Here is a 13,511-nt window from a genome sequence, read left to right as displayed (position 1 = left end):
GAGGAATGTTCTGCTGATGGGAACAGAAGCCTGATTAAGGATCTGAAGAGTAGGTATCTGGGAGTCACTTAACTGGTTGTGACTGGTACATACCAGTCTTTAAGGCTTTCTGCTCTTACATGACGAAGTTCATGAGTTAGGGGATCCTTTGATGTCATACATCCACCACAGGCAATGGAATCAGGAAAACTTGGACTCAATTTTCTAGCTCTTCCTCTTGATCTTGGCTAGTTTATTTCTCCGTGCCTCAGTTTCCTCACTTGCCAAATCGTATCTCTGAGGATGGTAGTTAGAATTTAGTTGAAGTAATAATTTCCCTGTAAACATTCATTTTATTGCCCCTTAGAAAAAAACAGATTATGTGGGGAATAACATTTAAAGTGTTAGGTATTAAGGTAGGATCCAAGGGGATATTTCTGATTTTTTTTTTCAACAGATAAATACCTCATTACAGGGCCGGAAGATGGCTCAGAGGTTAAAGCACTGCTTGCTCTTCCAAAGGTCCTGAGTTCAATTCCCAGCAACCACATGGTGGCTCACAACCATCTATAATGAGATCTGGTGCCCTCTTCTGGTGTACATGCAGGCAAAACACTGTATACTTAATAAATAAATAAATCTCTTTAAAAAATACCTAATTACTATTTGTACTAGGAGCGATTATGGAGATTATCTTATGGGATAATAAATATAATAGCAACAGTGATTTGGTAACCATTTCTTTTACGTTGAGCATTGAATAGCTCTCTGAGCAGAGGATATCTCTCAGAGGTGTGAATTGAAATAATGAAGCAGAGCCAACTTGCCTAAGTTCACACAGCAAGGAAGAGATAGAATCAATTCCTCTGTAACTGACCAGTGACTGAGTGCCCTTAGAGCCTCAATAATGAATAATAATAAACAAGGTAAAAGATAGAGGAGATTACCAGGCACAGGGAATAGCAGATGTTGTGATAGCACTGAGGTGGGAGAGAGGAATAAAGGATTCAGAGAGGTTTGGCTGGATCTGGGAAGGAAGAGATAAGGTAGGCAGAAAGTTGACAGGCTTTGTGGAGCCTCATTAAGAAGCTTGTGCTTTATTCCAAAAATAAGCAGAGGCTACTTGAAGATATTTTATTAAACGTTTCCTAAACTGCGTGGTGTGTGTGTGTGTGTGTATGTCCGCACATGCACACTTCAGAAAAGTTTTCAGTAGTGTCTAAAAATGCTTTAAATCATTTATTCAAGGTTTCCATTCATTTCTTCAGTGTTCCACCTTGCATTCTAATATAAGTGATGTTTCTGTATGAAACCTACATCAAAATGTAGGTCAGTGACTATGACTGTCTTCTATGAATGTTGCTAAGAAGAGTTGCTAAAAGTTGATGCTAAAAGAAGGTGGCATTTCAGAATGAATGCTGGTAGAAAGTTTAATTAGGTTCATAGCTCTTGCATTTTAGGCTGCATTAAGGGAAATTGTCCAGCTTTCATTAAGCCCTGTGAAATAGATAAACAATGGAATTGAGAAGAAAAGTAATTTCTGGAAACTTGGATTTAGCATTATAAATGGAACTGTGGAGTATGAGGCTTTGGTTTAAACATATCATAATTAAGATATTTCTGTGACTAAATGAAAATTTGTTATTTTGAAAAATTTTGTGTGTGTGCCATCTGTGATGGTAGACAGCACATTTGTGAGACTCTTAAAGACTGAAACAGGTTTTTCTACTATATTTTTTTATATTTTCATTCAGGTAGTAGAAGTCTTTATATTTTTAAAATATAAGTATTGTATTTATGTGGGCTGGGGAGATAGCTCAGTGGATAAGAGCACTGTCTGCTCCTGCAGAGGTCTTGAGTTCAATCCCCAGCAACCACATGGTGGCTTACAACCATCTCTAGTGTGATCTGGTGCCCTCTTCTGGCATTTAGGTGTACATGCAGATAGAGCACTCACATAAAACAAATATTATAGTGATATAATTTATATGTTTATATAAGTTTTTCCATACAACATAAACCCCACAAGAGAGAATCAGTGTTCTCTTCCCCCTTGTCACAAACATACTTTTAAGTAGCCTCTGCTAGTTAGCTTTTAGGGGTAAGAGAAAGTGCTTATAAGGTTAGTGGCATGATGATTTAAGATGGCCTTGCCTAGACAGCTGGTGGTAGACTAGTTGTTTAGGAAGAAGGCCCTAAGCTTGGATAGCGCACCACTCTACGTGATCATTCACTCATAGGTGGCTAGTCTGGACTTACTAGCATGGTGGCCTCAGAGTCTCAAAAAGAGAGGAAGGAGCAAGGAAGAGTACCAGCCAGGATACAAGTACTTCTGCTCCTGTCACATTTGCATTGCTAATTGCAAGAGTGCTCTTATGACCAAGTCCAGAGTCATTGTGGGAGACCATTCAAAGACTGGGTATAAGGAGCTGTGAACAATTTGGGAGCCTCTACAGCAATAATGCATAATAATTGGTAATGAATGGAAAGCTATAGGGAGGCGGTGCGGTTTTGGAAGTGGATAGTCTTGCAAATGGGTCAACTGTTCTCTGATCTTACACAGCTTTTATCAAAGGAACCCCTGTGTTTCTTTAACATCCATTCAAGTTTTATCACAAAATCCTTGGTATACTGCATTTTGTAGTTAAGTAAACAGAATTGGGAATATACTACCATGCAATGAAAGAAACATTGGCAATTTTGCCTCAAGCCCCTTCTCCCCTTTTAATATAATTTTTACCTAAGAGAAGAAATCTTTATTTGGCCGTTGTAATATGGGCAAAGGATTCATTTAAGTATGTTTTATTTATTCAAATTTTAAAAATATTCCTGTGGTTGCAGTGAAGAATCCAGCATCATACTGTGAAGTGAGTGTCCACGATCCACCAGTTTGGGATATCACACTTTGACCTTTGATCTGGAACATTTCAAAGGTAACATTCTTTACAAAACATACATCTTTTAAAACAGCTTGAAGACTGAAAATTATCATATAAAATGTACTTTTCCTTGGAATGTGGGAAACTGAGTAAAATGTTCATTTTGTGCATCATAGAAGTGTGCCTTCCTCCTGAAAATTGTGTGATAGTAGGATCATCAATTTTCTTACTTACTTGTGGGATGAAAAATTTAGAATTCCTGATATTTAAATCACAAACTTGAAAAAAAGCCATCCATATTTATAATCATAATATTTGACTTAGCACTTTATCCAATTATTTATTCAACAAATATTTGTATGTTAACTGAAATATTATCTATAGTAGCAGAAGATTAGTGATATATTGACTATCAGTCAGGGCTTAGTTATACAAAAGAATATTACACTGTATTTTAGAGACAGAGTAGAACATGTGTTATCATTTATGTAAAACATAGGGCAAAAATAAAATTTTTACTTCCATTGACACAAAATATCTCTGTAGGGATATTGAAGCACTGACAGTTGGGGGGCATGCGTGATCTGGACTAGTGGTTGAGAATGACACTTTTCACTGCATAAGCTCTACGTATATACCTTTTGAATGTTAAGATGTGTTTTCCTATTTCAAAAATGAAATATGTTTTTTAAGATAGACTGATAAATAGTGATGGGAATTCTCATGCCTCCCAACGTGACTTGATCATATTTTTAAAAAAAAATCCAGGTAACTTTCTTCCCCTAGAGATTTGTCCTGGTATACTTCTGAGTTTTTCTTGTGGTGCTGGGGATTGAGCCTATCCAGGTCCTTCCATGTACTACATGCATACTATACCACTGAGCTACACCTCCGTCTTTGAATTACATGTGTGTAGGCTAGAGGACAACTGCTATGGTAAATATTAGCTTTATAGGTCTTTGTGTGAGCATAGTTTTCAGCTCCTTTTGGATAAATACATGAGAATGGGATTACTGATCTCTTTTTGACAGAAATGGACAGACTGTCCTCCAAAGCAGTTGGTAGCACTTGGATTCCAATAAGCCATAACAGTGAAGTATGTGTTGAAGTTCATTTTCCTGCATATAGGATTTTTATTGCACCATTTATTGAAAAGTCTTTTATCTATTAAATTGCCTTTGCACCTGTGCATCTATTTCTGAGCTTCTCTGCTCTATGAATCGATGTGTTTTAACCATTTTCCCCATTAATTGTACCACCTTCATTTTTACAGTACTGAGGGTGGATCCCATGGCTCAAGCATGTTGGGCAAATACACTAGCACTGAGCCTCATCCCCAGCCATGATACACTAGGGTTTTTTTTTTTTTTAATTATTTATTTTGTGTAGATGAGTGCTCTACGTGCATGTACACCTGCATGCCAGAAGAGGGCATCAGATCCCAGTATAGATGGTTGTGAGCCACCATGTGTTTGCTGGGAATGATGCTCTTAACTGCTGAGTCAGCTCTCCAGCCCATGATATACTATGTTAACACACGTTCTTGAATACCATAGCTTTGGAGTGAATTTTGAAATGTGTAATATTAGTACTCTGACATTTTTCTTCTTTAGAATCGTAGTAAGAAAAGGACCACTTGTTCCCCTCTTACCAGGACTAATCAAGCTGTAGATTTTTTTTCTTTTTTCTTTTCTTGTTTTAAAAGTATATATCCTTTTGTGTAGAAAGCAATTTACCTAACTTGTTTGAGGCTGCTGTTTTAGAAGGCTTGCTTATAAAATTGGTCTTTAGCTGATAGATGGAAAATTGACTTCTTAAATATTTAAATAAATAAAATGTTACACTTAACCTTCATTTATTCCCTTTTTAATGTTGTTTATTTCTGTTGTTGATTCTAGTTTCCCAACTTCCTTGAAGAATTTTCTTTAGCCAGTCAGCAGTCCAGCAAAGAGGGGAAGAAGGGGATTGTGTTGACTGCTAGGAGGAGAGTCTAATAGATTACCAATGCTTTAGTGGATAGCCCTATATCTGTGCATATATGAACAGCACAATTTGGACTTTACGCTTTTCTTTTTTGTTGTTGATGTGGTTTTTCGAGACAGGGTTTCTCTGTGTAACCCTGGCAGTCCTGGACTCACTTTGTAGACCAGGCTGGCCTCGAACTCACAGCAATCCGCCTGAGTGCTGGGATTAAAGGTGTGCACCACCACACCCAGCATTTGCTTTTTTTCTCCTAGATTCCATTTCTTTGTTGAAAATATGTATGCATATTATCTACTTTATCCATTAGACTTTTTAATTTTATTTTTGATAGTCCCAACATATGTACTACTGGATTTGGACCCAGTGCTTGCCTTGTAACTTGGGGTATTTTCTTACCTCTTCATATACCTTGTAAACATCCTTAAAACTGCACATGGGCAAGAGATTCTGATAAATTTTTAATAGATAGCTCTGGTGTCTTTTCCTAGGCTTTTAGTGTGGCTAATCTAGTGAGTAGATGGCCTGTTCAATGTTTTTGTTGGCCTGGGTGTGTACAGGGTAGGGGGACATGGTATGGGCACCAGAGATTTTCTATTCCTCTAATGATATCTTCATTTTTTGTGTTTATTTTATGTGAATTAGTGTTTTGCCTGTGAGTATGTCTGTGTGCTATCTTGTGTGCCTGGTGCTTGTAGAGGTTGATTTCCTTCAAACTGGAGTTAGAAATGGCTGTGAGCTACCATATGGGTCCTGGGAACTGAACCTGGGTCCTCTTTAAAAGCAGCAAGTGCTTTTAACTGCTGAGTCATCTTTCTAACCCCCATGGTATCTTCATTATTTTATTCTTCTTGGCTTTGGGTTGTCCATTGTGCTGCTTTCCAAAAGTCGGTTTTTACAGTTTTTCTGATTGTATTTCACTGTTACCAGGTAGGTGGTATGTCAGATGTGGTGGGTTGGGGAAGAGAGGTGTGATCTCTGATGATCTGACTTGTCAGGTACTAGAACCTGGGTCTTGAATGTGTTCCTGGCAAGGTTTTCTGTTTATTCTTTATATGTAGCCATTTTTTTTCTCTTTCCCTGCCCTGCATTGGGCATATACTAATGTCTTTAAGCTGGGGTCCTAAGTCCTTCCTGAGGATTTATCCGTTTATTCTGTACTAAAGATTAGAGAAGGTGGTCTGGGTAAGTTTCATAGTGGACTGTTTTAGTCAACCAGCCATCTAGTTCTACTCGGAGAGCTTTTTTCTATGATTTCTCCCTGGTCTTCATGAGAACCTGGTGGGGTTCCTGTGAAAAAGCTTTTTGAAGGGGTAGAAGCTACTCTGTGGAACACAGGAGCTTTTACACTGTGGCTAATCATAGAATTTCTGGCTTAAAATTCCTACAGGCTTATGTGCTCAAACCTGTATCTCTCTGCAGGTCCCTGGTCTCTTTGGATATAGATTGTTTGTCCTGTAACTTCCCTTCCTGTCCGGATAGCCTTTCAGTGTGGCAAGCTTTTTTTGTTTTAAGAAAAGAATGATGGCCTCTGAAAGCTTTACATGTCTAAGCCGAAATGTGATTCCTGCAGTAAGTTCTTAAGACAGGACATCATACCTAGAAAGTCAGTACACATCTCTTTCTTTATATCTTTTTCTTAACCCATTGAATTTTATGGTTTTATGATTAATGAGCTTGGAGTAATTGATTGTGGTTTAGATTCTGCCTATTTTAGGCTTTAAAAACCTCTGTACCACTGGCAGTATCCTGTCTGTCTTCTTTCTAAATTCTATATATGCCTCGTAATTATTGAGCATATCATTAACAACTTAGTAATTGTTTCATTAAAAATTAGAGCAAGATTTAGTGTATCTAGATACAGATTTTGTTCATGATTATGTCATTTTTTTCCCACCACATCGCCAAAGCAAGTCAGTTTAGCAAACATTGGTTGGATGGATCCTGTGCTATGACTAAGGCAGTAGATTTTGAGTATAGTACAGACCTGTACTGGTAAGCAGAGTAAAGGGTCCCCAAGGGTAATAAAAATTCTGTGAAGGAAAGGATATTGCAATTTCCAAAATGTCTACATTCTAATTTGTTTTAATATTAAATTATTTTGTTAGTGGTAGGTACAACTGTTCCAGTAAATAAATAGAGAGTAGGAAGTGCAGTAATTAGTACTAACCAAACAGCTGACATAATGACTTTTTAAAGCTTTACTTTATATCCAGATTGCAGTTTCCCCTCCCTCTCCTTCCAATCCCTCTCACCCCACCTCCACCCCCCCACCCCCCACCCCCCCCACCCCCATCTTCCCATCCTCCCTTTCTTCTCAGAACAGTGGAGACCTCCCATGGATATCAAGTTGCATATCGAATTTCAGTAGGTCTAGGGCCTCCACTCCTATTGACATAATGACACACACACACACACACACACACACACACACACACATATGTGTGTATGTGATGTGTGTGTGTGTGCCAGGCGTGGTGGCGCATGTCTTTAATCCCAGCACTTGGGAGGCAGAGGCAGGTGGATCCGTGTGATTTTGAGCTACACAGAGAAACCTTGTCTCAAAAAAAAAAAAAAAAAAAAAAAAAACCAGGAAAAACTAAAGCTAAATGGAAAATTATTTAAAAATGTATAAAACTATATGGAGGTTATATGAATTCCTATGGATTTTAACGTGTATACTTTCATATAACTACCATCTAGACCTTAGTACAGAACAGTTCCTTTATCCCAGAAAAAAAACCACCTCTATGTATTTATTTATCTAATCACTTTACAGCCTGATTCCCTGTCCCACCCTCCTCTCAGTCCTACCCTCATGCCCCTTCCCCTCATTTCCCCCTCTCCTCCTTCTCAGAGAAGGGGAGGCCCCCAAGGGCTACCAACCCACACTGGCCCCACAAGTCAACGTAGGACTAAGCACATCCTCTCCCACTGGGTCCTGACAAGGCAGTCCAGCTAGGGGAAAGGGATCCAGAGGCAGGCAATAGAGTCAGAGATAGGCCCTACTCCCATTTTTAGGGGACCCACATGTTCACCATACTGCACATCTACTCCATATGTGTAGGTGGTCTAGGTCCAGCCCATGTTCTTTGGTTGGTGGTTCAGTCTCTGTAAGTCCGCATGGGCCTAGGTTAGTTTACTCTGTAGGTCTTCTAGTGGTCTTCCACAAAACTCCCTGAGCTCTGCCTATTTTTTGCCTGTGTGTGAGTCTCTGCATCTGTTTCTATTAGCTTCTGGATGAAGCCTCTCAGAAGACAGTTATGCTACGCTCCTGTCTGCAAGCATAGCAGAGTATCATTAATAGTGATGGGTTGGCTCTCTCCCTTGGGACGAGTCTCAAGTTGGGCCATTGGTTTGCCAGTCTCTTAATCTTTGCTCCTCAAGAAAAAAAATTATACTAGCTTATTAATCACAGAACCTTCCTACTTTAATATCTGGATGCCATTAATTTGTATTCCATCATTATAATTTTGTCATTTTGTTAATATGAACTGAATGTCTTGTGAATCTTGTTTTTTTTCACTCAACATAATGCTTTTGAGAGCTCACATCATTCAAATTGTTATATCAATATTTTCTTCCTTTGTATTCATGGCACAGATATATCAGAATTTGTTTAGTCACTCAACATGGAAGGACAGATGGATTATTTTTGTATTTTGGTGATTATGAGTAGAGCTACTGTAAAAATTCACATGCAAGTATTTGTGTTGTATACACCTAAGTTATCATTTTTTTTACAGTAAATTTCTGGGAATGAGATTGTTAGAATTATACTATCATTCACAATGGCTAGTTAACTAAAATTTGAAGGATGAAATAGAGTGGCAGAAGCCCATATTTGAGTCCTGCTTTTTTCACTAAGTTAGTGGTACAAACTTGAATGAATTTAATTTTTTATGTCTTTTATTTATAGATCAAATAATATATGTGATTATTGTGTGAAATAAATAGCATAATAAGAATAAAAAAAACTGAGCAATTTGATTAATTGAAGCAAGGGTAGCTAAGTAATCTATAGTACTTTTGATAGTGATGTCTTCAAGATGTGTTTAAAACTTCATATCTTTCATAGTGAATACGAATGTATGGAAGGTCTGTGTAATAGCTAGAGGTTGAATCAGATGGCAAGTTTGGATGGTTTGAATTGTATTCTCAACATGGAAGAATTACGGTCACCAAAAATTGTGTATATTGCCGTATTTTTACAAGAAGCTATGAAAATATCCCAGAATCAACTAATAGTCATTAAGTCATGCTGTCTATTTACAAAGTCCTGGGTAACACATTTATCAAGTATATAAACTTGAGTACATCCCCAGAAAATAAGCCATTTGGAAACCATTAAACTTTATTTTACAGCTTTTTATATTTTTGATGCTGGAGATTGAACCCAAACCTAAAGTGTGCTAAACATGCATTGTACTACTGAGCTATATCTGCAACCCCTGTACTTTTTCAAAATACTGTTGACACTGACAAAACCTGTCTTCTCAGAGTCCTTACAGTGTGAGTGAAGCATCTTTGATTTTTCTTTTCTTCTTCTTCTTCTTTTTTTTTTTTTGTATCTTTGATTTTTCAAGTGTTACATTAAAAACATTCTTACAGGAAATCTTTTCAATTTTGAGGAGCCTATATCATTAGAATATGCAACAGTAGTCACTTTCCCCCCATGGCTTCTGCGTAATATGGTCTGGCTCAGTCTGAATAGCATTAGGGGCAGAGAGGATAGGTCTCTCCTGGAGAATTTTTCCCACTAGTTAACTCACCAGGCAATGGCTATAATTCAGTATATAGAACAAGGAATATAAATTTGGGGTTTTTTTCTTGTCTGTTAGTTCGGTTTTTGTCATGTTTTCAACTACAGATACTTGTTTGCCTGCTTCAGATTTCAGAACTAGGTGAAATAAGTCTCAAGTAGTCCATCACAGATATCACTTCTGAACTGTTTTCTTGCTGTCTCCCCTCCTCTGCATTACCAATAATCTAACTTTTTCATATTCACATACCCTGCACCTTTCCTCACAGTTGAAATACCCTGCTCTTGTTGTCTTGTCAGTTTTATCTGTGACAGAATGTTCCAGATGTCTGTAATACTATGTCAACAAAAGAACTCCCACTACATACTGTTTCAGACTCATTCTACTTTCTTGGATGCCATTCTTTTTCCCCATTTTAATTTATTTGTTTACTTACTTGTTTAATAACTTAACAGCCTGATCATAGCCCCCTCCCTCCTTTCCTCCCAGTTCCACCCTCATGTCCCTCCTCCTATTCCCCCCTCTCCTCAAAGAAAGGGTGTCCCCTAAAGGGTACCAGCCCACCCTGGCATTGGGTGCCATCCTTTATTCCATGTTCAAACTTCCATTAAATTATGTTTTTTTCTATTCACTGTGGCACCTAAATATCCTACTTCCTTATCCTATAACCAATTTCATATATGTATTACTTGCAGGCATACAACTGAACTATTTACAGAATGTGGGACACCAAAGTTTTCCATGTCTTATTGCTCACAAATGTATGAAGCAGAGTTGCTGCTTTCTATTCAATTAATAACAAACTTAATGTATGTGTGTGTGTACCATGTGCATGCAGTGCCCACAGCAGCCAGAAGAGGGCATTTAGTCCCCTAAAACTGGAGTTCTGAGCTGCCCCTGTGGGTGCTGGGAACTGAGTCCAGGTGCTTTGCAAGAGCCATCTCTCCAGCATTTGTCTTTTGTGTGTGTGTTTGTGGAGGGATGATTGACAGGGTCTCACTGTGTAACTCTGGGTTTCCTGGAACTCCCTATGTAGACTGTGTAAGGATGAGTGCTAGGATTCTTATCCATTACGTTATATTTGGTTATTTGACACAGGTAGTGCATGCACCACCACATCCAGCCACCTTGTCTTTTTAAATATAGATAAAGCTTTGTAAGCAGCTGTATCCTGCTTGTTTTACATGGAACTCACTTCTTATGTGGGTATGATAGCACATGCCTATAATCCCCAGCATTCAGGAGGCTGAGATAGGATTGTGGGTATGAAGTTAGCTTGGACTCTATATAGTGAGACTGTTTCACTCATAAGACAAGGGGGAGAAGAAGGAGGCACTGATAGTCACTACCACCTATGTGCTACATAGCAAGTTTATCTTAAAGGAGGAGGAGTTTCTATCTTATAAGGAGAAGTGCATACGTGTTTGTGTGCATATCTGTGTAATCTAAATTTAGCAAGCACTAAGATAACTAACTTAATTCTTCAACTTTTTATACTACTAAATAATGAACCTTTAAAAACCAATCTTCTCTTCATTAGCCCTTCTAAGTGTTTTTCCATTCTTGTTCTTTTAGTCTCCTGATCAGAGTACTGTTACAGTTTTGTTTACCTCTTTAAGTCTGAGAAGGACATATAGGCTAATGATGGGCATCTTTACAAAAGAAGAAAAAAGTGTTATCAGTAGGCTTTATTTTGAAAGAGCCTGTTTATACGATTGGCCCTGGACTTTTTCTGGGAACTTGACTTCTCAGGAGGATTCTGCCATAAAGGTAGCTTGTTGTGCCTGAATTGTTGATGCAGGCATGTGGCTTATGCTGAATGCCTATTTTCTTTCTTGCAGTCTGGAGTTTTGGTATATGCCAGTCAGAAGGCAAGTTTGTGATTACCCCCAGTAAAAATGTGGGCACGGAATCTTCAGTGAGTTTCCCTAGTAGGCAACATTTGTTGTCATAACATGTTGCTGGGCAAATTGTGTCATGTATCTATAGTAGGAAGCTTGTGTCTGGTCTCACCTGGCCTTCACATTTACCCGTTATGATGATGGGCCTTTGTATTGCTTCCCTGTAGTAAACCAATCATATCTGTGAGTTATATTGAACTCTGTGAATCTTTCTAGTGCATCACAGAACCTGAAGGTGGTCACACCTTCTCCATGGCACCCTTAAAAAGAAGAACTGGGTATTTCTGTTTGTTTTCTTTTAGACAGGATATGGCTGTATAGTACAGGGTAGTCTAGATGTCTAACCCAAATTTGCTTTAAAATCACAGTCCTTCTGTCTCTGCCTTCCAAGCACTAGGATCACAGGTATGCACCACAAAAAGAACCAGAGCAGAGAAAGGAATCTCTGGAGGTGACACTGACTCATTCTTTGAGGATTCATTGTTGGCTATGAACTTGGCATATTTGAAACTTAAAAAGTGGTTATGAGCAATGAAAGGGTTACACCAAGTGTTATAATTAGATCTATGCCCATGAATCAGGAAATTTTGTTAGGGGAGTTTGTCTTATTAGATTAAGACCTGAAACAAAGCCACTATAATAAAATGGTTTGCTAATGGACTAAACATTTGGTCTAACATCCAAGCTTCCCAAATCCCAAATCCCAACCCAAGTTCCTTCACCAAATCTTTATTGAGTTCTTCTCTGAGCCCTGTGAGAGGGAATGTGTGAGGCACCTTGGCTTTACTTCTAAGATAAGACCTGCAAATACAATCATCATTAATACTGTCTATAGTGGAACACTCTGAACTTGTTTTTTTGTGGTTGTGATGTTGTCAGCTGTCAAAGTCTGAGTGATGGATTCTGAAAGTAAAACCTGGGAAAGCATAAAATGAACAAAGAGCATTCTACCAGTTGCCTGGGAATTCATGATATTTTAAATTATTATATATTAATAGCTATGTGATTGCTTTTAAATTATCAATATTGACTAATAATGTTTATTATTAGGCCTATACCTATTATTATTATGACAGTATTTTCTAACCCTCTGGCAATCAATCAAGACACAGAATGGAGTATAGCTGGGATTTTAGTTAATTTCTGTTCAGTATTTGAGTCATCAGTCCTTAGGTATGACTGCAAAGTAATTGTTCCCTAGCACTCCATAATTTCATCCTTTAAACCTGTTGACTCTCCCCACCCCCAGAATGTTCTTGGAACTCTACTTTTTGAAATTACTTTCAAAGCCAATCAACTACCAAAGAAATTATTTGCTTCATTTAGTGTCAGAGTCACAAGTGTTGGGCACTGTATAGGGTAGAAAAAGAGATGATGGGCACATAGAGACTGGTCCAGGAAAGGAATGTGCACAATTGCATCCATTCAGTAAAGCACCATGGAGCTGGAAAGATGGCTTTGGTGGTTAAGAGCACTTGTCCTTGCAGAGGACCTGCGTTGAGTTCCAAGGATCCATATGGTGGCTCACAACCATTTGTAACTCCAGTTTCAGCAAACTCAACATCCTCCTCTGGGTCTGAGAGGTATCTGAGCGGGTCATTCTACTAGCTTGCCCACTCTTAGGCCCTTGGGGCCGACTCACCAGTAATCTCCACTACCAGGGCCAGCTCTACCCTACTGCCCAGGTGAGGTGCAGGGACTGCTCTCTTGTTCCCATGATCCTGTTGGGGACACTGGTGGCAAGGGCAGAGGGAGGGTAGGAGTTCTTTTCCTCAATGATGCCATCACATAGCAGACAAGAAGCATACTCTCACCCTCAGGGTTTGCTCTCCCAAGTGCTGCAGCAGGTAAGGGGTAGGGACAGCTCTGCTGCTGCTGATAAAATGAGTTTTTTTTTTTTTTAACTAAATGGGTTTCTTAACCAAGAGCTGCAGTAACTGTGAAGGTTCTTGGCCTGTGAGTAATTTAGCATATCTACATGAGCTTTGAATAGTGAGTCAATATTCCTA

This window comes from Acomys russatus, chromosome X (genome assembly GCF_903995435.1).
Source record: "Acomys russatus chromosome X, mAcoRus1.1, whole genome shotgun sequence".
Lineage (NCBI taxonomy): Eukaryota > Metazoa > Chordata > Mammalia > Rodentia > Muridae > Acomys > Acomys russatus.
The sequence above is the reverse complement of the archived record's forward strand: the minus strand, read 5'-3'. Positions refer to the sequence as shown.